This window comes from Ammospiza caudacuta, chromosome Z, assembly GCF_027887145.1.
Source record: "Ammospiza caudacuta isolate bAmmCau1 chromosome Z, bAmmCau1.pri, whole genome shotgun sequence".
Classification (NCBI taxonomy): domain Eukaryota; kingdom Metazoa; phylum Chordata; class Aves; order Passeriformes; family Passerellidae; genus Ammospiza; species Ammospiza caudacuta.
The window spans coordinates 77,204,768-77,230,902 of NC_080632.1; positions in this window are offsets into that span (position 1 = coordinate 77,204,768).

A 26,135-nucleotide genomic window follows, 5' to 3' on the forward strand; every position below is an offset into this window, starting at 1 on the left:
AAGGGATTAGGATTTAGGAAAGAAGTCTTGACGGGGTGAGTAGTCCCACCAGGACAGAGTACTGAAGGGATGGTGAGGAGCTAGGGAGATATCTAGCTAAGTCAGGGTTGCTCGGCACCATCTCAGGGCAGTCTGCTCTCCCCGATTCCCTCAGTTTGGGACACCGTGAATTGGGTACACAGGGATCAGGATCTGAGGGCTTCAGGGAAACCAGGGGAGGTTGTAGAGGATTTTCTTCAACTTTCCTCTTTTCATCTGAATTTGCCATTAATAAGCTTATCTAAACAAAGAGATAGTAAAACTCGTCACCTGCTTTTTTATCTTTTAATGTACATTTGGTGAGCTTAGTGTCCACTGCCACCCAGAACTATACAGATTTTACGTCCTTCAGGGTGGTGTTTGGAAAGTTGAAGAAAATGTACTTTACAAACTTCTTAACTAAATTTTTTTCACATTTCATCCCCCCTCCCACCACGGAGCCCACAACTCGGATGTAAACCTTTTTCCCCATAATTACAATCAAGAAGCTGACATCTCAGCGCTCCACCCACTTTGTAGAGGGAAATGCAAAACTAAACAATAAGGTTCCCGAGCCCACTGGTGGTCGGAGTGTTTCTATGCAGGGCTCTGTGCCTGTGCTCCTCAATGGGAGATACACCCCAATATACTACCACAGCAGCACCTAAAGTCCCTCCCAACTGGGTTCACACCCTGGGTCCACACCATGGGAGTACTCACAGCACCGACAGACTGGAGAAAGAAAACTCCACAAGGGTCCACTCCACTGAGGAAGGTTGTGGTGTTGTGTTGTTTAATCCCTGCTTTTCCCACCACCTGACTGTCCCTCAAAGTGACTGATCCCCAGCTCCTCCCTTTATGCCCTTAAATGCCCATGTCAATCACAGTAGTTCTACCCACTGCCCCTGCCTGTCATCATAACCACCCCCCATTTTTCCGAGAAAAAACGTATCAGACATGCCCAATTCAGTAGATGATTTGACTCAGGCTTCTTCCCTCCTCTATGTAATTCTGTTGGTTCTACTGCATGTTATACTCCTCCCCTTACCTTCGCTCATTGGGTGCCTTGTGTTTCCACCCTTCACACCCACTCCCTTTAAAAGAGTTGCCCAGACGCCTTTTCTTTGGCACTTGTCCCTGGTCTCACTGAGGAACAAAGCCTCCTTGGTATGTATCTATACAAGTGTCCTCTCTCTCACTCCTTCATCTTGGATCCCCGCAGCCTTCGCCACTACCTGGGCGGTCTCTGTGAGAGCCCGGGAAAGGCCGCTCTTGTGGCCCCTTCCAGTCACTTGAGGAGCAGCTAGCCCGCACCTCTCCACTCCTGTGGCCTTCTGCAAGCTGCAGAAGGTTCCACCTCAGGTTTCAGACACAGACAAACGAAGTAGGTTGGCCTTCCAATCCCTCACAAGCCACACAGCTAGAATGCACAGACAGGCTTACTGGGGTGCTTGACGTGCCGAGACTGAGCAGACAAAAACACCCACGCGTTCCACAGCAGTCTTTCCTTGAGGTCCTCCTGAAGCAGATGTCCAGGAATGAAATGTCCACTAGAAACTGCCCAGAGGCCCCATATTGGGTGTCAAGTTCACACCACCGGTTACTGATCACGGGTACCAGGAGGCACTCTGGTGCTGGCTAGTCCCCACTCCTGGACCTCAGTGCGACACCACTGAGTGGCCGCTCCCCACCTCTAATCACAAGCTGGGGCCGAGGGTAATGATTTGGCCGCTGGCAAGAAACCCCTCCTGTAGCTGGCATGGGCCAAGCAGGCACCCAGAGAGGTTCCTCATAATGGTGGAGCGGTGAATGAGAAAGAGAGGGGCTCTCTGGCTGTGAGTTCCAAGCTGTTTACGCCTTCCCAGAGGGGAGAAAAGACAAAAAGTAAGAAGCCAGAAAGGAGCAAGCACAGAAGAGCCCCCAAACAGGAGTTTGCAACAACTTATAAAGGGGTAGAGACACCCCAACAACCAATGGGCTAACTCAAGGGAGGAGCATGAGGAGGGACTAACCTTACAAGACAACCAATGATAGAGGAGAAGGGCAGAATGCATACATAATTGACCAATGGAGAGGTGGGATAACTGACACAGAAGTTTCTGGATAGGAGGGAATAACAAAAAATGATAGACATGATGCAGGGGTGGGGTTTAGAGGATTGACAGTGAAGGGTCCAGAAATAGGGATAAATTCAAAGCACATTGACAGAGAGGAGAGTGTACCCAACTTAGGAAAAACCATTCTGAGAACTGAGCATGGGTGCATGGAACAAACCATTTTCCAAAATAGTACAATAATGAATTAACCAAATAAAGAACTGAATCAAACTACAACAAAGGTTGTGTGTTCCCAACATTATAGATGAAAAAACCTCCCAGAACAAAGCCTCAGACCTTATCACAATTGCTTCCTGAAAGGAAGTGAAGATAAACAGTGCTTAAGGCCCATTGAAGTCTGCTTGGAGACCTTGTCTCTTGTTGCTCTAGGTATCAAAATAGGAAGTAAACAGCTTAAAAACAGTGCTGAGAATGGTTTGGAGGAAGTACAGCTTCCTCTCCCTGCGCTTGCTAAATTTGTTTATCTTTCTTTCTCTCAGCATAGCCCTTCACTCATTGCAGCCAGCAAATGCTGCAGAGACCCTGCAGAAATAGCCTAGAAAAACAATATTTATGCAAAAAAATCTGTCACCAGCTCACAATTCTGAGAAACCTTGCAATGCTCTGCCTTAGAGCAAGAAATTGAGGTTATACTTCACATCACTCAAAACTTCTCCATTTCAGCACCAAGTTTTTCACCAAATACACACCTCAAGCAGCAGGTGGTCTTAGATCTTTGCTGAAAATGCAACCTAATTCTGATTTTTACCATGTTTACATACATACAACAGCAGTGGCTAAAACTCTTTGAAGTACTTTATGGGCATTACTTAAAATGAACATACAGGGCTTCTGGAGTTTTCTTTGGATCTTCATTGGATTTGGGGAAAAAGAAGTCCCCAGTCTGCTTGAGCTTGTAATGTACAGAAACAACCAGAGAATACAATCTTTTTTCCATCAAAGCTAGAGGCCTTTATGAAAGCAGAAAGACAGTAAACATTCTAATGGGAAAGAATGAAGTGCCATACAAATCATCAAGGCATCAACCCTACAGGCAGAGGTCAAAAAAGAGCTGTCAGAACGGTGTCACTGTTCCCTGTGGCCCACTGACCCAACTTATTATTGCGTTAGGGCACGGAGAGTTAGTTTTTTGTTGGGGTAAGGATTAAATGCATGATTTTTAAATGCACTGGTCTAGTGAAATTCTCATGAGGTATTAGTGTGGTTCAGCTGGAGAGCCACTAACAGTTCTGGCATGAAGAAAACACGTGATGGACAAAAAAGTATTCCCAAAAGCTGCAAAAAGCAGAAATGCAGTATTTTAGCAGAGAGGAAAATGGAAAAAGGAGAAGGGGAAAAAAAAATAACATGATCAGCTTCATTCCAGTTACTAAAAATGTAAAGTAAAACAGACAACTCTCCCCAAGATAAAGAAGCACGTCCTAAATTAAACGACACATGGATTTGTTGAAAACAAATGACATGAAAACACTCCAGTTTTCTTTGTGGCCAAACCTGTCATTGGGTGAAGAGAACCTGGAAATGTCATTTATATTGATTTACACAAACCCTGACTAGACTTTTGCAGCGTGGTCCGCGGCCTGAGACCTTCGGCCAGGCTAGCGAGAGGGCGGCCAACAGCCCACTGCAGCAGGGAGTGTCAGTCCCGGTGGCAGGGCCCCAGGGCTGACAGCTTCAGGCACCCCTTGGCGTCAGAGGCCTCGGGCTGTGCCTGCGGGGACAAGGTCTCGGAGGAGAACTGCGAAGACTGGACAGAGAGTCGGACACTTCCTGGTATCCAAACAGGTTTAACGCCTGGGGCGACAAGCAGGGAGCAACCAGGAACAGTGGGAGAGCATGGGATTATAAAGGAAGGTGGGAACCAAGGGAGGGGTTTACAGAAAACCAATCAGGAGAGGTTGGGGGATGAGTTTAACTTAACAGACTGGGAGGGAGAACCAATGGATACCTTGTATGGGTGGGGCTCTGGAACCACAGCCAATCACGTCTCCCACTAGAGGGAACATTCTGGAAAACTAGGAGGGGTGGGGAGTGATTGACTGGGCCCAGGGAGGAGAAACAACGGTACATATTTGGAAATAATGGGAGGGGAAATTACATAACATAGTGGAAACCATAGCAACTGCATAATAGACAGAACTGAGGCAGTGCAAACTGGGAGGACAGAACTATTATAACAAAACGGGGGAGAAACAGAACATACCAACAAAACACACTACAACAGACTTTCTCAGAAATTAAAGAAACATTTTTTAGATGGATCAACAATTAAATGGATGCTAAACAGGTAGAAACCAGACAAGGTGCATTTCAGTTTTTCACTGCAAGGAAAAATCAAACAGGAATCCTGGTCAGTTTGCCCTAAATGGGGACCACTGGCATTTTCATGAATGATTTAGCCGGCAGGATATGAAATATTACTCCTATTAAATAGCTGTTGGCTGGGAGGAAGGGTGGCCCTAAGGAATTTCAATAGGTAAGAATAATGGATCATACAAAGAAGGGAAAATGTTGCTTGTCCAGAGAAAAGGAAGACCAGCCAAAACATGGCAATTGCCTTCACATACATGAAATGTAAATGCAGAGCAGGAGGGCACAGCCTGTTCTTAAATTTCAGCACAGGCAAAGCTGGCTATGGTTTTAGGGGGTCTAGGTCAGACAAGCATCTGTGGGCAATTGATACTGTCTGGGGCTAGCACAGCACTCACCTCCCTCTTGGCTCTGTAGTTTCTGGTTTAGTTGCAATGGAATACTTCCACCAGCCATAAAAAAGGAAGGTAAAATGAGAGGTAAATATGTAAAAAATCTACAGACACATTTAGCTTGGACTATCACCGTCTGGAGGCTGATTAGTAAAATGAACAGAGAACATTTTAAAATTTAATTTCAAATTTTAACACAAGATCAGGTTTTCACAATGAATCATGCAAACATTTCAAATTGATTGTTTCAAAACAAAATTAACTATTTGGGGTTGGTAGGGGAAAGACATGTCTGGATTAAAAGCTGGTACAAACTTTACATCCAAGTGGTTTATAAAGTTTAAGTTTTTACTTTCACTGCAAGATGATTTTTAGTATTTCTAATCAAGATATTCCAATAACGCTGCTGGAAAAAACTTGTATTTTTATTTATTTTTTCAATTTCCTCAAAATCTCATTACTTCAGTCCTTTTGCTAAACAAATCTTTTCATTCCGTAATTATATTAACTGGACAAAGCACTCTACTGGACAAAAATGCTGTGTCAAAGTTCTGCTGGCTGCTATTACAAGAGGCAAACTATAGAATATATGGAATCTCAGCCTTTTCAAAATTCTAAAAAATCTGATCAAGACTTTGAAAACATTCTAGCTTTCATTCATTGGTACACTCACAACTTTTAATGGCAATTTTTTTACTGAGACCCATTTGAGAACAGCAGACATTTTTTTACACCGGTGAGTAAACAAATAAAATCCATCTAAGAAGAGAGAAGTCACAGAATCACTGAATTTGCTGGGTTGGAAGGAACCCACAAGGATCCTCAAGGATAACTCCTGGCCCTGTACAGAACCACCCCAAGAGTCACACCATGTCCCCTGAGAGCGTTGTCCAAACACTTCTGGAACTCTGTCAGGCTGGTGCTGTGATCAGTCTCCTGGGGAGCTGTTCCAGTGCCCAGTCACCCTCTGGCTGAAGAACTTTTTCCTAGAATCCGACCTAACACAACTTCAGGTACTTCTGTTGGGTTCTGTCACTGGTCACCACAAAGAAAAATCACAGAATCACAGAGTAAATCAGATTGGAAACAACCTCTGAGATCATCAAGTCCAACCTGTGACAGAACACCATCGTGTCATCCAGACCATGGCACTGAGTGCCACATCCAGTCTTTCTGTAAGTGTCTCCAGGGACAACAACTCCTCCCTGGGCAGCCCATTCCAATGCCTAACCAGCCTTTCAGTGAAGAAATTCTTCCTAATGTCCAACCTGAATCTGCCTGGGCACAGCTTAAGATTCTGTCATTGTACTGCTGATTGCCTGGGAGAAGAGACCGACCCCCACCTGGCTACACCCTCCTGTCAGGGAGTTGTAGAGAGTATTAAGGTCCCCCCTGAGCCTCCTTTTCTCTGGGCTGAACAACCCCACCTCCCTCATCTGCTGCTCAGTCTCTGCCCCTCCTCTTCCCCTCATGAAGGAGTTGTAACTGCAGTGAGGTCTCTGCTGTCTTCTCTTCTCCAGGCTGAACAGACCAAATGACCACTCATCACACTCTTCTCCTCCTGACCCTTCACCATCCTCATGGCCATCATTCAGATGCTTTTAATGGTTAAATGTGTTTCTTACACTGTGGCACCCAAAGCTGCCCCCAGCACTCGAGATGAGGTTGCCCTAGTGCAGAGCAGAGCAGGACAATCCCCTCCCTTGCCTGGCTGGTGATGCTGTGCCTGATGCCCCCAGGACAGGGCCGGCCCTCCTGGCTGCCAGGGCACTGCTGGCTCGTATTCAACTTGCCATCAGCCAGGAGCCCCAGGTCCCTTTTGGTGGCACTGGTCTCTAGCATCACCTTCCCCAGTCTATACACACAACAAGAGTTGCCCAATCCCAGGTGCAGGAGCCAGCACCTATCTGTGCTGTATTTCATACAGCTGATAATTTCCCATCTCTCTAATCTGTCAAGGTGTCTTTCCAGGACCTCTCTCCTTTGAGGGACTCACCAGCTCCTCCCAGTTTTGTATCATTTGTGAATTTACTTAGCATTCTTTCCAGTCCTAAGTACAAGTGATTTATGAAGATGTTGAGGAACACAGGGCCAAGGATGGAGCCCTGTGGAACCCTGCCTAAGTCAGGGGACAAGTCACCCCAGTCACTGTAACCCTGTGTGCCCCACCTATAAGCCAGGTGCTCAGCCATCAGAGGATGTGTTTATCCAGCTGTGCACTGGGCATTTTGTCCAGAAGGATCCTCTAAGAGACAGTATCAAAAGCTTTGCTGGAATACAAAAAGATAAAAATAATGTACACTGGCTTCCCTTGATTAGCTATGTGGGCTACCTTGTCATGAAGGAAGTGAGGCTTGACAAGCAGGACTTTCCCCCCATGAAGCCATGCTGGCTACGATCAATGACTGCTTTGTCCTCCAGGTGTTTTTCAGTACCTCCCAGAAGAATCTTTTCTCTGATTTTACCAAGCACTGGAAGTGAATTTGAGCCGGTAGTTTCCAGGCTCCTCCTCCTCACCCTTCTTGAAAATCAGGACCTTTCCAGAGTCCCAAGACCGCTCAAAAATCATCCAGAGAGGCTTTACAATGACACCAGCCAGTTTTCTGGGCATTCTCTGATGAATCCCTCAACAGATTTGTAGGAATCCAGATGGAGCACATGTGTTCAGATCCCACAAGTGTTCAGAATCAAAGGGGAGTTGATCATTCTCACAGCTATGGTCCTGCAGCTCAGGCTGCTGAGACCCTCTCAGTCCATCATCCATAGGTAAGATGGAAAGAGTGCAGTAAACACACCTGCTTTGTCTTTGTCCCTCTTGGTAAGGTGACCACCATCTTCCAATTATAGAAAGTAGAAGCCTTTAAAATGAGAGTTCAGTGGTTTAAAATTGCATTGCTACTTCTGCTTCAGGCTCAGATTAGGAACAGAAAACTTGAAGGGGCAACTTCTGACTTCTTCAACACTTGTGTGATTACATTAACATACACAGGAATGTGCAATGAAAATTGGGCCAGAGTTTTGTAAATAGAGTTTTCGGAGTGCCACAAAGTAAAGAAAGGCTTTAAAAACATACTTCATCGATCCTTGGATTTTTTTGATGCAGCTGAGTGTTTTCTGAATCTTCCTGATATAAGGTTGTAAGGCTTACTGCCAATATGCAATGACTGAAGGAGATGTAAGAGGAATGGTACCACAGCTGCCACTTCTGTCTCTGGACAATCCAAATGTCAGGAGGAGCCTCCATGAAAAATGCAAGTGATAACAGAACTGGCAAGGATGGCCTGATGACAAATTTTGGTTCTATGAACCTGAAGTGAAATGAAGCCATCTAACATTTTGGCATGCAAGGTACAACTCCAAAAGGCTGCATCAGATGGGTGTGGTATGTAACCAGCATTCCTGAGGACGAAAAGGCAGCATCTGAGAGTGTTTGTGGTCCTCAAGCCAAGACAAGGAAAAAGCAGGAGCTGGGAAAAACACATTCCTCAGGAAGCCATACAGTTGTGCACTTCTCTGTATTTTTTTTTATCATGGCAGACACTGTTGGCTTGCAAATCTCACCAACTGCCTGTGGCATTTTAGGAGCATCCAATCAAGTCATCCTGTATGAGGCAGTCACTACTCTTGGTACTTTGGTTGTCATCGAGATTGTTGCTTTATGTGAGCTCATGTGATCACCTGCACTGCCTCTGGTCAGAGATTTGCTAACAAGGAAAAACTTCCACTTATTTTTCCTGTTCAGTTACAGAACAGAACTTTGTGGGTATGAGAAATGTAAGACTGGAAATGTTTATGGCATCAGGAGACAAAACCTCCTGAACTCATGTAAATATTGGTAAATTGAACCACTTCAAAAGGAATGGGAACCTTGTAGCCAGCCAGAGCCAGGGAGGCCTACAAAAAAAACCTGCTTTTTGGGATACTGTACTTCTCTGGTCAGCATTGCAGAGTGCCTGGTTCAGCCCAATGCAGTATCTAGTCCAACCAGGGCATGCTAGGACTCCTCGAAGGCTCAGTTCCCAACTTCCTCTCTTTCTCTAATCATCATACAAGATTTTAAATACTAAAAGCTGTGGTCTTTGAACTAATTTTTCCATCTCAGATGTCCTGCCCTGCCCAGACCTGCCAACAGTGCCCAATGGCAAAGGTCTGGAGCTTGACCTTCCCCAGCTCTCAGGAGGATGCAGCCAGCTTGGGCTCTCAGGCAGGGAAAGCAACAACCTGGCTTCCCCCTTTTGCCAATCCTTGTGCCATGGCCCCAGCAGTGGCAGTTCACAGGACCCAGCCAGCATCACAGGGATCTTCCCTGCCTCAAGGGTGGTGCTGGGGCATGGACCTTTGTGACAGTGGTCTGATGTGACAGTGGCTGTTTGTGATGCAGTGCCCTAGAAGAACACCTCTCTCAGGAAGCAGCAGCTGCCCACGGCAACACTGGCAAGCCTGTGACAGAAGATGCCAAAGCCAGCCATGGAGAGGGAGAAGCAGTCGGGAGCATGGTCGGCACAGGCATGTGGCTTCGCTGTGTCAGCTTCCCTGAGCAGCGATGCAGATGCAGGGATGGACCACCAGCAACAAGCAGCACAGCAGGAGCTGCCAGGGCTGTCAGTGTGCATTGAGTGCTACCAAAGCACTCCCTGGATGTGGGGGCACAAGAAGCAGAGGCCTTTTGTGAGGGAGATCATTGTGTCCTTTAAGAGGAGCCCTCCTGAGGACCCGGATGGGAGCTGCCCAGCCAGAAGCACATGCACACAGGCCCCCCTCTGGAAAGCCACCCAGCAGGATGGCCTGGAGGGCAGGGAGGTACAACAGCCAGAAATCCAAGGACAGAGTTTCTCTCTGAGGTGCTGTGGGGGACTCCATGACACACCTGGGCAGGTGAGTGCCAAAGACAGAATGGGATGGCCTGAGATGGGACAGGACAGGGACACAAGCCTCTCCTGGGTGGCTGGCTGCCCCTCATCACAGGTGACAGGGGAGTTCATGAAGGGTATCTTTAATAAGCAGGTGATGCAGGAGCAGCTGGGAGCCCAAGCTCCAGTCATCAAGCCAGTGGCCTTGATCAGGGAATGGGAGTGTGGAAATGCCACTGATGCAGAGCTGTCTGAGGAAGAGGAATGGGCAGATGCCATGGACGCAGAGCTCTCAGAGAAAGAGGAATGGGAAGATGCCATTGACACTGAGATGTCAGAGGAGGAGGACTGGCAAGATGCAATAGCCACAGAGCTGTCCCAAGGAACAGATGCTCTTGTGTCACCTCCTGTCCACCACTGGGTCAGTTCCTTGGGCCTGGAGGACAATACTGACCCCAGGGAGTATCTCAGCTTCCCCATCAGTATGGGCAGAGAAGCTGCAGGAGAGGCAGCTGACGAACTGCTGAGAGCATCTCCTGCCCCAGTGCATCCAGAAGATGTCCAGCTGGCTGATTCTGCCCCACTTGTAGCTCCCAAGGAAGAGGAGCACCCGACACCTCTCAAACATGAGGAGGCAGAGCCACCAGCTTCTTCTGCCCCTGTGGAGGCAGCAAGAGCAGCAGGGGCAGAGAACCAGGCACCTGCTCCACATGGCCCCACAGCCAATGGCCCAGCTCAGCTGGACACAGCCCAGTCCATGGAGCCTGAGGGCCTGGACAAGTCTGTGCTTGTAGTCCAAGAGCTTGACGAGCCACCCAGAGACATGTGGGGCCAGGAACAAAGCAAGGACAAGGTGACAGGAGACAAAGCCACAGCAGAAGGGGCAGAGAATCTGGAAGTTGGCCTGCAGAGGCCTACAACCGATGCAGCGCTACTGCTGGACTCAGCTGATTACATCGGAACTGAGATCATTAAGAGGGCCTGGCTTATGATCCAGGAGCCTGTCCAGGAGCTAGAAGAAGAGAGGGAGCAGGAAAGAAGCATGGATGAGGCAACAGCAGCAACAGCCAGAACAGAGGGGCCAGAGAGCCCAGCACACAGCCCCACAGTCGATACCCCACCTCTGCTGGACATGGCTGACTACATCAGGACTGACACTGTTAAGAGGGCCTGGCTTATGATCCAGGAACCTGTCCAGCAGCCAGAAGAAAAGTGGGAGCAGGAAGGAAGCAGAGACAAGATGACAACAGCAACAGCCAGAGCTGAGGGGCAAGAGAGCCCAGCACACACCCCACACAGCCCCACAGTCGATAACCCAGCTCTGCTGGACATGGCCAAGTGCATCAGAGCTGAGATTGTAAAGAAGGCCCATCATTTGGTCCAGAGATCTTTCCAAGAGGTGAAAGAGCAGCAGGACCAGAAGCAAAGCCCAGATGAAGTGATTGAAAGACCTGCAGGATGTGGTTACAGCCTTCTTGCCTCTACTGTCCTCAACACCCCTCATGAGGGATGGCTGAGCCGCGCCCTCAAACTGCGGCACAGGAGAGAGGCAGAAGCAGGGACCAAGAGCTGATGCTGGGGATCTGCTGGACACAGCCCAGGAAATAAGAAGCGAGATACTGAGCAAGGCTAGCCTTGTGGTTCAAGGATTGCAGGCTAAAGAACAGCAAGATCTGTGGAACAACAAGACCAAAGGAGCAGGCAGAAGAACAGAGAAAAGGGGAAAGGTTAGATGATAAGAGTTACAGACCCATTTAGGATTTGACATAGACGAATTTTGATAGTAATAAAAGTTGTTGCTTTACAAACAGTGCCTCTCTGCTTCATTTTGCCTTCTCTGCCCCTCCTTGTCTTCACAGGTCCCCAGGGTGCTGACATAAGTTCTTCCTGGTGCTCATGCTCAGATGAAGTGGTTATAGTTCAATCCTTTAGCTCAAAATTTTTGCCTGGATTTAGGAGGAAGCGGGGGAGACATTACTCCCACTGCTAGCACTGAGATCTCACAGGACATGGCACGGCTGTAGCCAGCCTGCAAACAGCCCTTCTGCCCTGCCCAGCCCATGTAGAGCCTCTCTGCACAGGAATTCTTTGAACATTTATCTCTCCCGTCTTGGCAGTGAAAACCCAGAAACCTTTAGAGATAGTCTCATCTCATCTCATCTTCACAGCTTCTTGTGAGAGTAACAAGAGGAAATAGGATCACACAGCCTTTGCTACTCAGCCATAATGGCTTGACTTATTTCAGAGCAGTGCCTGTCAGTCACATTACAATACAGGTTTTTCCAACATCTTCTTTTCATTTTATTATATAGAAAAGTTTGATCCAGCGTCCTTCACCCATGTCACATTTTGCAAAACTTACCTTTATGTCCTCTGAAGAGAGGAACTGTTTTCTCAGGCCGAACCTGACAAACTCTGAGAACTGGGATAATTTAATTTATATAATCATAGAAATATGCTGAGTTAGAAATAACCCACAAATACACTGTGGAACCCCACTAGTGACAGGTTACCAGCGTGATGTCACCCCAGTCACTGTAACCCTTTGAGCCCCACCCATGAGCCCGGTGCTCAGCCATCAGAAGATGTGTTTATCCAGCTGTGAACTGGGCATTTTGTCCAGAAGGATCTTCTAAGAGACAGTACCAAAAACTTTGCACAAATGCAAAAAGATGACATTAAATGGATTTCCTAGACCAATCCAATGGGTTACCCTATCGTAGAAGGAAATCAGGTTTGAGAAGACAACCTTCTACTTATGAAGTCTCACTGCACTGGGTGTGATTAATGACTGCATTGTCCTCCAGGTGTTTTTCAATACCTTCCAGAAGAATCTTTTCTCTGATTTTACAAGGCAGTGAGACTGACAGGCCTGTAGTTTCCTTCCTGTAGGGTCCTCCTTCTCACCCTTCTTGAAAATCAGGACCTCTCCAGATTCCTAAGACTGCTGAAAAATCATCCAAAGAGGCTTTGCAGTGGCACCAGCCAGCTTTCTGGGCATTCTCTCATTAATCCCTCAACAGGTTTTAGGGATCCAGATGGAGCAGCAGATCCCACAAGTGTTCAGAGTCAAAGAGCAGTTGATCATTCTCACAGGCCACTAAAACCCTCTTGGTCCATCATCCATGGGGAAGACAGAAGCAAAGACTGTAGTTAACACACCTGCCTTGTCTGTGTCCCTCTTGGTGAGGTGACCACCCTCATCCTGTAATGGGCTTATGTAATTTCATCACAGCCATTTGCTATCCGTGTATTTGAAGAAACCTTTTATTTTCCCTCACAGTTCTGGTCAACTTCACTTCAAACTGAGCTTTGGTTGCATAAATTTTCTCCCTACAGCAGCAATCAGCCTCTCTCTGTTCTTCTTTATGACACTTCCTCTTTCCATAAACCTTTCTTTTTCACCTTAATTCCAAGAGAAGGACCCTGTTCAGCCAAGCTACCTTTTGCCTCATCGTGCTTGACTGATGACATTTAGAATTTGCTTACTCCTGTGCCTTTTGGAAATCAGAACTACCTTTGTGGCTAAGAAGAATTATTGTCTTTGTTCATTTTTTTAAGGGACAAAACTGAAATGGGCCAAATTATTCAAATAATGAAATGGGGGCCAAACTATTCAAATAACAATTTACAGGGGAAAAAAGAGATAATTTTCAGTATGTTTGGCTTGTGAGAGGGTCCTGACATATTGAGCCGGCTGATGTCAGTTGAATACTAAATATTAAATTCATATTATAAGCATTACATATTTTCCCCACACAGACAGCAGCTCTGAAGACCTGCTGGAAGCAGAGGCCACTTATTTCTAAGTGGGACATGCTCACATGTATGTCCAGATTCCTCTAGTTTCTGGGACAAGGTAAATACCCAAAGAACCGTCCCTGGAGTTTGGAACTTTCTGTCCAGCAGACACGAAGGGTGAGAAATTGCATTTTTCCTGGGGAAAATGGTGGAGCAAACTCCATTTCCGCTCCTGAAAATGTAGTTGCTCTTCTCCAGACATGGCTTTGTCCAAAGGAGAAGAAGCATCCTACAAGCAAGAGGCCTTGTAAGCTGCAGCATAGAACAGGTATGGAATGGGGTGTTTTCTTCTTCTCTTTCTCTCCTAAAGACTTCAAATGGTCTTGTTTTCATCCCACTGTAGAAAAGTAAAATATTTAAAAATAAAAGGGGACAGAAAAACAGTTTCCTTCCAAGCTGCAAGTTAGAGACTGTTAAGCCATTCCGACCTCACTATTTAAATTTCATATTTGAAAAAAACAAACTCTGTTTTTTTGGATGGGAATTACTTATCTGTGGAAGCAACAATCTGCAAAGCCTCCACCAGAAGTGGCTACGGCAGTATCACATCAAGAACCAGACCTCGAACTGGATCAGTGCTCACAGCATACTAGAAATTCTTCAAAACCACTGTTTTCTTGCAGTCTAACACTGTCTTCTTCTTGCTAGGCCCTGTAGTCATCTTATTGGGACTTACCTTATTAATCTTTATTTGAAATTCTTTTATATGCAAGGGAAATTCTTAAAGAAAAGTAATAATTTTGAAAGTCACAATTTTGTGCTGGGAGTACACACATCATTTCAGGATTTTGGCTCTGTAACAGTTTTCACCATGCTTTTCTAATGATAAAATAACTCTTGCTACAGAATGGAAGTTGCCCTAGAGCAAAGTAAAATAAGTTATATTTGCATTATGTAAAGTGTTTTGTGACGTGACTATATATGTATATACACACACTTCTATAAAGTGAGAGAAAAATCTCTTTGAGTTCATATTTGGAAGTTTGGATTAAGTGCCAAGCTTTGATTGAAGGGAAAGCTTAATTTGAACACCTGAACCAACAACAGATATTTCAAAATCCATCCATACATATTGCACAGCTTTTATTTGAAAGTTCAGAAAATAATGGTGGTAAGAATTTAAGAACCATGTTAAATCTTCAGCCAGTCTTTCCACTCAATATATTTGTTCAAACAATGTGCTGAAGCAGCAGGAATTTATTATGGGGCTTTTCCACACAAGACACACCTTGGATTTTTCCATTCTAAATCTTTTAACAGTAAGTCCAAGCAGCAACATAATGAAGATATGAAATATCAACTCTTGACCTATATCTTAATTAGTTTCAGATTTTTAGTCTAATGTTTTTAGGTGGTTTTGATATCAACAATGGTATAAACTAAAATCTGCAACAGACATTACAGTATGGAGAGAAGTCAGTTATCGTTATCATTTATTTGGAGTAAGTTCTGGATTGAATTTGTTCAACTGGCTGGGTTTAAGTATGACTTTTATAAATTCAAAAGACTGGTATACCAAGCATTTCTCCTATATAACTGTGAGCTAACATCCCACTGTTGCTGACCTCGGGTTTTTGACAGACTAAGAGGTGTCTGAGAGGCAAAAATCATTACTGTGTCACAAGAAGTAACTGACAATGCATATTTTGTTGGGAGAGATGAAGTCAGATGATAATAGGGAGAGCCTGCACACGTAGTACCTTACCAGGATACTGTAAGCTATTAGGTGCCTTTGATTTCTGAAATGTACATACAAAACACTAGAACAGATGTGGAGGAATGAGACACACAGCAAATACACACGTACAGTGAGAGGTACACCTTGCAGGTTTACTGACAGCACTGGCACAGTGCAGCTGGTACAGGAGCTGCAGAGATGGGTTAGATCAGATTTCCTCTTTTCCTTGTTGGCTGCAGCACAGATACTGGTTTCTTGCTCACTGGCACCTTGCATGCCTCCTTCTTTACAAGAGACAAACCTTTCTTGATGGCTATACATATCAGCTTTCACTTTAAAAAGGATGGCACCATGTTACACAAAGAAACAGCTAAGCTGTCATGACATTACACTAGAATTTTTTAAAAAGTAAGTTTTCTTGATTTTTTCATCATAAGAATTCATTTTCTTACCTTAATTATTTATAATCCTACCTTGCCTCTTGTAGCATCCTATCATTCCTTCCTGAAAAAACACATGGAGAACACGTTATTAACCCAACACCTACACAAATCAGCTTCCAGGCTCAAATCTGGAAAAGGCAGACCTCTGTGAAGCTTGTAAGATTTCAGTTATAACTCTTAGGTTTTAACATATGTCTGATGGCTTTTTTTTTTCATCTCCTAAGGGGTATAAAATGCAGTATGCAGGCAGTTTGTAAGGATACTGAAACAGAAGTCATTGCACACTGAGATCAAGCAGTTGAATCAGTAAAGCCTGAGTTAACCCAAAGACTTAGAACCAAGTTTTGCATTCTTTGGAGGCACTCATGTTGCACATGAATTGGGCTGCATGAGGCAAGCCATGGTGTCCATCAGATTTCCAACACAGCTTACTGGGCAGTGAGTGACCTCCTGGCTAAGAAATTATATCAATAAACTAAACTTCAATAGTGTTTTGCATGATACTGGAAGAGTTCTTATTGTGGGAAGAATAGAATGAAACTTTTTATAAGGACATAAGCGACACAGGCAGCAAAATCTGTGAATTTCAGTAATTATGTCACTATCATAGCATGCTCCTGGAAGTAAATCACATTTTTTTCTCCCAGCAGGCTACTTATTGCTGGGTAGAATCCACTGCCTGTGGGCAAACAAGAAAGATTCCTGTCAGCTCAGGGCCCAGTTTGCCATTTCATTTAACTCACTATTTGGAAAAGAGAAACCAACTGTGAGAAATGCAGAACGATGCCTGCACTCAAACAAGGTAAACCTTGCTAATTTTTATGTTTTAAAGTTGTCAGAGATTCTGTGCTTGTGCAATTAAAGCTTTGGTAAGGACTTACAGCTCAAATGGTGTTTAGAAAATGGCTTGAACAACTTTTGGAGGATTTTGTGGCAAGAATAATTAGGCAGTGAAGTCAGCACATGTGAAAACAAAACAAAATTGTAGTTTCATTATTGCTGCTAAAAATCCCCAGCCTGTAAAGCTTGTGTAAGGTTCCATCAATCACAGAAGTTTAAGTAATCATTACAGGATCTGTGCTATAGTGATGTGGTAGCACTGAGAGAGCAGATTAGGCTCTCACAGGCTGCTCAGTGGAGAATTGAATTCTGATCTACAACAGGGAGACAGAATACTCTAGAATGCAGCTACATTCAAAATTACGGAAAATTTGAAAATGTGATCAGTGAAAATGTTGATCTTGTTTAACATCTTAGAAGAACATTTGAAGGAGAAATGGAAGAAATTAAATCATTAGATAATATTGGAGCTGAAGCTTTGGCAGGAAGATGATTCTGTTCACAACAGATACTGAAATTACTTGTATGAGAAATGGCACCTCTTCATTGCATTTCTATTTAAATATCAAAGTATTTAATCTTTTTGGGGGAAAGTAGTAGATGTGTAAGTATATGTTTTATAAGATGTGTCCTCTGCCCTGGACATGGCGTATTGGTTGCAAGTCAAATAGACCATCTTCAAAGAACCTGGAAACTGAAAATAAGCACTGAACAAGGCACCAGAATGTCTAGAAGAAAGCGCAGCTACTTGATTATATTATCTGGGCAGATTTAACCCCTAAAATACAATAATTTCCTGGCAGAGCACATGTAGTCAAAGAGGGTGATTTTTACAGCTGGGTTGTGCTCACTGCTGTCACAGGTCTGCTTCCAGCCACTATGCAAGACTCTTGGGCATGAGCTCACACTGTTCCCACTGAACTGCTTCTTCCTTTCTCAGAAGCTGCACAAATTTGGCCTTTTCTTAAAATTGCTCCCAAGCCAGAAGCCCACATCCTAGTTTCAAGAAACATGACTTGCTGCTTAGGAATGTAAATCACTTTGCATCCTGGTCTTTGAGAAACGTGAGTCAGCCCATGGAGTGGGAGAATGATCCTCCTTGTTCTACCCCATCTTGGGGGTCATGGGGTGGCTGACCTCTACTCCCACGAGCAGAAAGTTCCTGGCAGAGAAGCAGACAGGAAACCAGGGCAGGTCATTTTGAGCTGAATATGTTTCATTATCATGGTGAGGGCATGTCCTCCAGCAGGCTGCAGCAGGGAGAAGGTGGATGATGAGATGGCAGATAGAATTTCAGTGCCTTTCAAAAGAGGGCATTTGAGGGCTCTCTTCAGGACTTTTTCTCCCTCCCTTTATTTCATATACATAGGCATTATATGTGCAGAGGTCTGGCTTGCTGGAAACTCCTGGGTAGGCAGCAACATTGTGCAAGAGAGGGAAGCAGAGGCTCTCCTGAAATGTTTTTAAAATGTTTTGTCAAAGGTTTTAACCTACCAGTACAAACAGATTATTGTCGCTATAGAGCGTGACACGGTGCAAACCCCAGGGAAAACCCCAGGACTCAGATCAGAAGGCTGTACAGGGCTATTTATTAAAGCAGCATGTTGCCTTTATAGTTTTGCAGGATATTTACATTTGCTTAACAAACACATACACTGCCCATTGATCATGACAAAGAAACAAAACTCTCAATAGGTGAAAAGGAGCCATGTCACTCTATGAGCCAACTAAATCCATATCTTTTATCTTTCTCTCTTTCTTCATGTTGTCATGGTGATAGCCTTGGTACCTTCCTTGAGAGAGATACGAAACTTTCCTTATCTTCAGGAAGCCTTCGCTGGCTCACAAGAACAGCACAAAATGTCTTTCCTACAGATTATCACAGCCTTTAAACAAAGAGAACATCACAGGGTTAGGGCAACTGCCAGCAAAGTGCCATCTATGCACCAGGAAAGGATGGCATTGCTCTGAATCCACAGAAATACACTACAGCCCCTGTGGATCAGCAAGTGCTGAAACAAAGCAGGCAGTGCTTCCTAATCTTCTCACCCAGGCACACACTTCTCTCCTATGACTATGAGGTCTTCAAAGGAGAATCTCTACTGGGACAGCATATCTAGGAGCAACAGAATATTTCACAAGGCTGTTGAGCATCACTTAATGTGATACAAACTGCTGAATGAAAAATTCAGTGTTCATAATCAGTGAAAATTATATTGATTCAAATAATTGCCCCTCAGCTATGATGGAAGCCTTAAGTAAACAACTGAGTTATCAATAGTTACCACAAAACAAAATTCACATTCCCACTGTGCCCTTTCATACATTTGAGGACTGCCAAATGATTTCTTTGCTTTTAACTGGATGGCTTACTGATTCCAACAAAGTCAGTAAAACATATGCTGAGTTATGCACATGAACAAAGGGAAACAATTGAATAATGTGTTGAAAACTATTTGATTATGTACAACTCTATTATTTTTATTTTGGCAATAAATACTAGCCAGCAACATCAGAGTCCTCAGTGAGGACAGTAAATAGTAGTCCGTTGCCTAGAGCCCAAAATTAAATTCACATATTTATGAATGAACTGAAGTAGACTAATCATAAAGTCAATTATTAAGACTACTTACATGCTTAATGTGATTATTAAGACTACTAACATGCTGGGAAATGAGATTGTGAAATTTTACCAAAGTACTACAAGGAATTTCAAGTAAAATTCGACTCAAGTAGAGCAAAACCAGATGCAATTTCATATTCATATCTCTTAGAATAAAGGAAAAACTCAAATGCTTAAAAACTGTTATGGTAATTGCTTAAAATCTCAACATTGCTATTATTAAATAATTAAAAATAGCTTTTAGGGCTCCTCTAAGGAAATCCTGTCATAAGACTAATGCTAGGAATACAAAGATAATGTCATATAACAATTTCTGATCAAAGCTATGGAGTACTTTTGTTTACCAGTGTAGCTGAACATTTTGTCATTGCAAAAGTTCAATTAATGTAATTTCATCCAAAGAGATCAATACAATAATGTTACAAAATAGGAAAGAGAGTATTGATTACATTGGATTTGCTGCACAAACAGGTTCTGGGTTTGTTGGGCAAAGGTTGGAATTTCGTCTTTTCTTTATTCTAAAAAGCTACTTTTTTCCCATCAAGAATACATTTGTATTTCTTTTGAAACTAGGGGGATCCCTTGTGGAATCTGAAGCAAGAAGCATTGATTTATCTGATTTCTCTGACTCTGAGCCAGCTGGGTGGACTCCATTACCACACCAGCTCCCCGAGTGTCTGTGGGGAGCTGGTCAGAAGAAGTGTAGGGAAGCTCTTGGAGAAGGAGAGGTTCCTGATCACTGTGATGTTTGGAAAAGCTAATACTTTCCCAGAATTTCTGACAGCTTAAAGGACTCTTCAGAGAATCATAATCTCTAGCTGGAGAGTTCATCCCCTTCTTCACATCCTGCTTGAGAAGAAATTTTCCTGTGAGTAGATGTCAAACTTTTCAAGCCAAGGCTCAGGCTTTTACCATTTCTCTGATTCCAGTTTTTTGGTTTTGAATCTGAAGGATATCAGTAGGGATCATGAGAGAGAACCTACTGTTGCAGCTGCTGCCAAGGAGCAGACGTCTTCTTTAAACACAGGAAGACTGTATTCCTCTTTTGTTATACAAGCCTCATGTTTATTTTAAAGTATCATAACCATAAATATTATGCCCTAAATAGAAAATTTCATTTGAAGGGTCTAACAACCTAGAGAAGTTGAAATATAGGTTGCAAACGTATAGTATCTGACTAGCAGCACCTCCTCTGGTTACTTCTCACTTCTCTTAAGACAGAAAATAGGAAGGTTTTTTATTTGGATTTTTTTTTGTTGGGTTTTTCTTTTGGTTGGTTGTTTTTTGGGGTTTTTTTTTTTTGGTTTTTGGTTTTTTAGGGGTTTGCTTTGTTTTGTTTTGTGTTGTTTTTTTGTTTGATTTTTTTTTTTGCATTACTGCCTGAATAGGAGCTCCCAAGCAGAAAAAATATCCCATAGAGACATGCAAAAAGAAAAAAAAAAATTAGCTATGTATTCTTTTGGAATTTCAGGCTTTCTGGGAAGAAAGAACTAATTTGCACTGGTTTAGAGTAATTGTTCACTTGCAGAAAATTTCTGTTTCTGAATAAGAATTTTTTAGTGTGTACTTGGCTGGTTAAATTTGAGTTAGTTATTTCTGAACTCTTCTATATATTCACCCATTTCAATTTCATAGGAAACTTTTCAAACAATAAACATGGCACCAAACTTGCTGATTTCTAAGTAAGGAAGGATTCTCAAATGCTAAACCTCAGTATTTCAGCAATAGCAATAAATTCTTGATTGCAGCCTTCCTGAGAGAATCATAAATATTTTTGTCAGTGTGCAGTTCTACCATTTGCTAAATGATGCAACATTCATGGTAATATCAAAAGTCCAAATCATAATATCTTGCCAGGAAGCTTTCAAACAGCTCCTGGACTGCACTATGGTTTCTGTTTGGTGTCAAGCAAACATAACATCAGTATTTTCCCTGCTGACTGCTATTTACTGACATGATTTTCTGGATGGCACAATAAAAGATACAGCTTACAGAACATGCTATTACGAAACAAAGCAGAAACAAATGGAAGTGTTGTTTATTTGGTTGTTCAAACTATTTTGTGCCTTAATCAAGAAAGGACATCCCTGCACACAAAACAGGGAGAACACAAGTTGCACACAAAACAATTGCACACAAATTCCCGTGGAGAGGAAGCAGCCACAGAAACCCAGCAAAGGATTTACTGTAACATTAATTTCTTGCTTATTCTCTGTGCATGTCTGCCACAGCTATGACTAAAAAGCAGGATGTGATCCTGGCAGAAATTATTTGTAGGTTGAAGTTTAATTTAAAGCCAAAGAAAAATGTGCTGAGGACATTTATGCATGTGATGCTACATGAGTTGGCTGCTACATGGGATATCAGTTCCTCCATAAGCACAGAACCCTCTCCTTAATTTTAACTCAAAATATTGAAAGGTTGATACATTTAACTGATTTCCATCAGTTGTTGTTAATCTCTGTGTAAACTATGTCATAAAACTCACTGATTTATAGGTACCACTCTTCCTTCTCAAATAAAAATTAGCCATGAACTTGAGTTTAAATGTTTGATTTCAGATTTGGTTTTATTTATCCTAGTCATTGTTTTCTACACAACAAATTTTCCATTAGCCAGTAAAGTGTTATGAAAGTGATCAGAAATGTGCAATTATAAATTATTAGTGAGAACTAATAATTAATAATAATTTTAATGAAAATATTGCTTCTCCGTCATTTCTTTTCTCCAAGGACAAACTGAAAGATGTAAAATTAATCCTCTTTGCCAAAATTAAGCAACTAAACTTCCAAGGGGAATTTTCAGTGAAAGCATATCCAAGCAGAAAAGTCGAGTGTTTTTGTGGTTCTCTAACCATCTGTGAAGCTGTCACATAAAGTTTTATGGCCCTTTTTTGAGATGTTATAATTCTCTCATAAGTGCATTGGACATAATCCAAACTCTTGAATGTATTTTCTAGGTACCATGAATACCAGTGCCTCCCATGATAGCATGGGTTGTGTAGAAATACAGCAGATACTTTTCCTCTGTTTAGACAAGAAAAGGTCTTTTTTCACATATAAATGGGTCCCTTTTGTGTACAGTGTAATTTTTTAGGCATCTTAATATGGGTAATTAGTTCCTTTGTGAAAATCTGACTTCCATTTGAAGTGAAGGAGAATTGTAGAAGCTCTTGAAATGTACAAATACTGACAAATTCACTATACTTTGTGAATTCACTATACTTAGTAAGCTATTCACAAATTCACTATACTTAGTGAAATTTCTCCACTTTTGGTGGAACAGTTAGGAATTCCTGCACCTCTTACAGCTCCCCTCTCTCACATTTGTGACCTTCTGCTAAATTCAGTCTTTGAAAACATGTGGAATGGATTAAGTTCATCCCTCTCAGCTGGTGATTGTTCAGAAGGTTAGAAGTTCATTAATTCTTTTTCACCAGGGAGGGAGCGAGGACCTACCTTTCTGGCAAAGAGAGCACAAACATGTTCATAGAGAGATTGAGGCCTGTCAGTCTGTCAATACAGTGGCTATTTAAAGACCTTCTACATCTCATTTCTATGTCCCTAGACCATGGCTAGATAATGAAAAAAAGGGTCAAGGGCAAGGAAAAGATCTTTAATTAGCAGTTGCCCTCAGCAAATGGGATCACCAAGGCCATGATCTTACTCAGCATCCACCAGCAACATGTTTTGGTAAGAAGTCAAACCATAACCACCTGCCAGGCTCTCTCTAGCCCCAGCCACATCTCTCCCAGAGGGAGAGCAGCCTCCAAGAGTGCTCTCCTGGCAGGCTCAGCTCTGAGTCATCCTCCAGTCTCCAGGCCCCTATGACAGCTGTGCTTTTGAGTGCAGGGAATAGTAATAGCTAAGGAGAGAAGTTTACACTGGCCATATCTGTACTGGGTGCCCTGTGCACCCTTCTGGGTGTCTTGTCTTTCCAGGCCTAGCTCTGGTCTGGTCCCAGGGACCAATAGCCCACTTGTGCCTCCAGTTCTCCTCATGTACTTCCATTCTTGTAGCACCAAAAAGAGAGCTCAGTTCATGCACCCTGACACTGCTCCAGGATGCAAAACACACCCTAGGAAGTGGGAACAGGAAACATATTGCCTTCAAAAGCACTCTGCTGTTCCACACATCATGCCTAAAGGTCAGAGTCAGCCTCTCCCAACAAGTGCAGCCACTGTCCTGCTGGGGCAGACACTCCTGGAAGGCTCTCTCCCCTAATTTCATTCCTAATCCACACAAGTACCAGTAATTAGCAGGGGGAGACTGACGACCCGATGGTACCTTATGAATCTTTTTCTGTTCCTCATGGACTTTGCTTCTCTCATCCCACTGGAACATCAAAGCCCAAGAAGCTAGCTAAGCAAAAAAAAGACTTCCAATCCACCTGGGAGAGGTAGGGATCAGAATTAGGCAGGCGGTTTATTTACTACATAGTGGCTTATCCCTTCCATCTAGGGAAAAGAATTTTGTTTGTGAAGGAAAGCAGCACTTCTCCTTGCTTTTGAAGCCAGCATCTTCCAGCAAGCAGCAGATGATACATCTCTTTTGGAGTTCTCCATGTAAAAAATAAATTATTGGCAATTATTTTACGCCACTTTCACATTTCTGCCTTTCACTTTAGTCATTGCATTGGGTATTGGTACTGCAAACTCTTGGTGACCATGGGCACGGTGGGATGAGAACAAGACCCCGTGTCCAGAGGAGAAGGAAGGGTCACAAACTGCAGCATTACACAATTATACCTTTCTTATATCCACAGTGCCAAGGCACATCATCCTTTAAAAGAGAATTACTTTTTAGGGGGAGGGTAAACAAAGGTATGGTCTCCAAAGGAAAATAATTTCTGTCACAAACATTTTGAAGCCTTTAAAGAAGACTGACCTATGGCCTCTGGGCAGCAGTCTGACTGGCTACGGCAGGCCAGCAAAACAGCCAAAATGCATTTCACTGGAACTAAACAAAACCACAAACTTAAACATTCAAAATAAATTTTGAGAGCATAAAATAAACTTTTGCCAACAATATGGTGTCTATTTCAATAAAAGTCTTGGGCTGCTATTATTTTAAGGAGAAAGTTTTCATGAGGTACAGTGATATAATGCAAATACTGCAGTAAGCTTTGCTTCAGTTAGGAACTCTGAAATCTCCCTCCTAAAGGGAAAAACAAAGGTCACTTTATGCTTTAGCAGAGGTGAGGAGCAGAGGAAGAGTTTCTGTCCCAGGGAATTTGCTCTTTTTTGTCCTGGAATGTACAAACTGTGTGACTAATCTTCCTTTGATTCTGAAATACCTCAGTGACTTGAATAGAAAAGCCCTTCTTTCCTCCATGGACCATCCTGATACCATTTCCTTATGCACGGTCCTTGACATTTCTGTGCAATTCCTAGAAGTCTCCCAGCAAGCTGCCTGCAATATGCTTCTCCTCGAGGAGTTTCTCATCTCCAGGTGCAGCACATCTGCCTTAACCATCCAGCTTGAAAACATTTCAGTCCCTATTCTACACTCACAGCTCCTTTCCCTGTTTTCCTCCTCTTGCAGCCACAGGAGCTGTGCAGCCTGCCCAGAGCTGCACTGAGGTGCCCCAGCAGAGTGACCCACTGCAGATGCCATGAAAAGAGTTCCACTGAGAAAAAGGAGGGCAACTTAAATTCTTTTAAAGTGGAAGTGTAAAATTCCATGCAACTCATCCTGTTCCTCTGGCATCAAATCCTGTTGTACCAATGGCTCTGGAGCAAATAATTGAAGTCAAGAGCAATTTCTGCAGCCAGTGGACATTTACTCATGGAGCTATAGCCAATATCCTACCATATTCCTATTCCTTTCCCAACCTTGTGTTAGCCTGAGAAATGTGTTTATCTATTCCTCTTCACTCGCAAGGAAACTGAGTGCAGCAGTGATTACCTCCAAACAGACTTTCAGGTTCAAAATGAGGAAAAGTTCAACAGAAAAGCACATTACACCACAGATTCTTCTTGGAAACAATTGCTTAGAAATGTTACTAAATGCTTTGTTTCAGCCCATGTTTATGTTAGAAATACAAAAAAAAAATATCCAGTGGTCTTTCCACTTTCTTTCTCCACTGGTCCTTATCCACTGCTTTAGAATTAGGCCAACATCTCTTCAGCAGGCTTACAAAATTCTTGTTGGTTTCAGTCTCTCCATTTTTCTCCATTGCACAGGTTTTCTTGCCTTTGTAGAGAAAACTGTGAAATACATATTTGTGCAATATATGCACAAAAAAAAAAAAAAAAATCAACCCCCAGGAGCCCTCACAGCAAGGTTTCACTGATGACTTTTCCACAGAAAAATGCTGGTCAGTCATTCTGCATCTTGTGTTGCTGTCCAGGGGTGCTGAGACCTCCAAAGTCAGTGCTGGAATTTTAGTGCCCATAGCCAGCCATGCTTAAGAGTTTCCTCATTACAGCTCCATCCTCTGTGGTGCTGGTCACCTCACCACCATTAAACCACAACTCCTGCACTGCACAGGGCCTGGGACAAATAGGGCAGATTCATTGCCATTTTCCCTCCACGCTCTTCCTTTTAGCTCTTTGGTCAGGATTAAGAAGGTGAAGGGAAAGGTGAGCTTCTCAGTGAATGTGATGGATTATTACTCAGGTGAGAGGACTTCTTGTTTTGTTGAGTTTTTTTAAACATGATCAGCACTGGTGGCCTCTGGGGAAAGACTAAGAGGCAAAATGTCATTTGAGCAAAAAGAAAATGGCTTATCTACAAAAAAACCTGACGAACAAACAACAAAACAAACAAAAAAATAAAGTTAAACATAAATAAAACAAAACAAACCAGAAAAATATTTAATGGAGTTGTCAGAATGGCACAGTAAAGCAGAATTGGATGTTAAACATCTGTGGGTTCTTCCTCGGGCTGGTCACTACTGAAGGCAATAGACATGGTTTTGTCAATTCCAAAAACAAATTCAGAGTTTTATTGCCATAGCCTCAGCATGGGGTCATTTCTGTACAGGGTGGTTGGACAAAAAGAGACCTTGCCTTTCTTCCCAGTCAGTATGAAAAAAAGTAAGAAAATCATAGTGAGAGGCA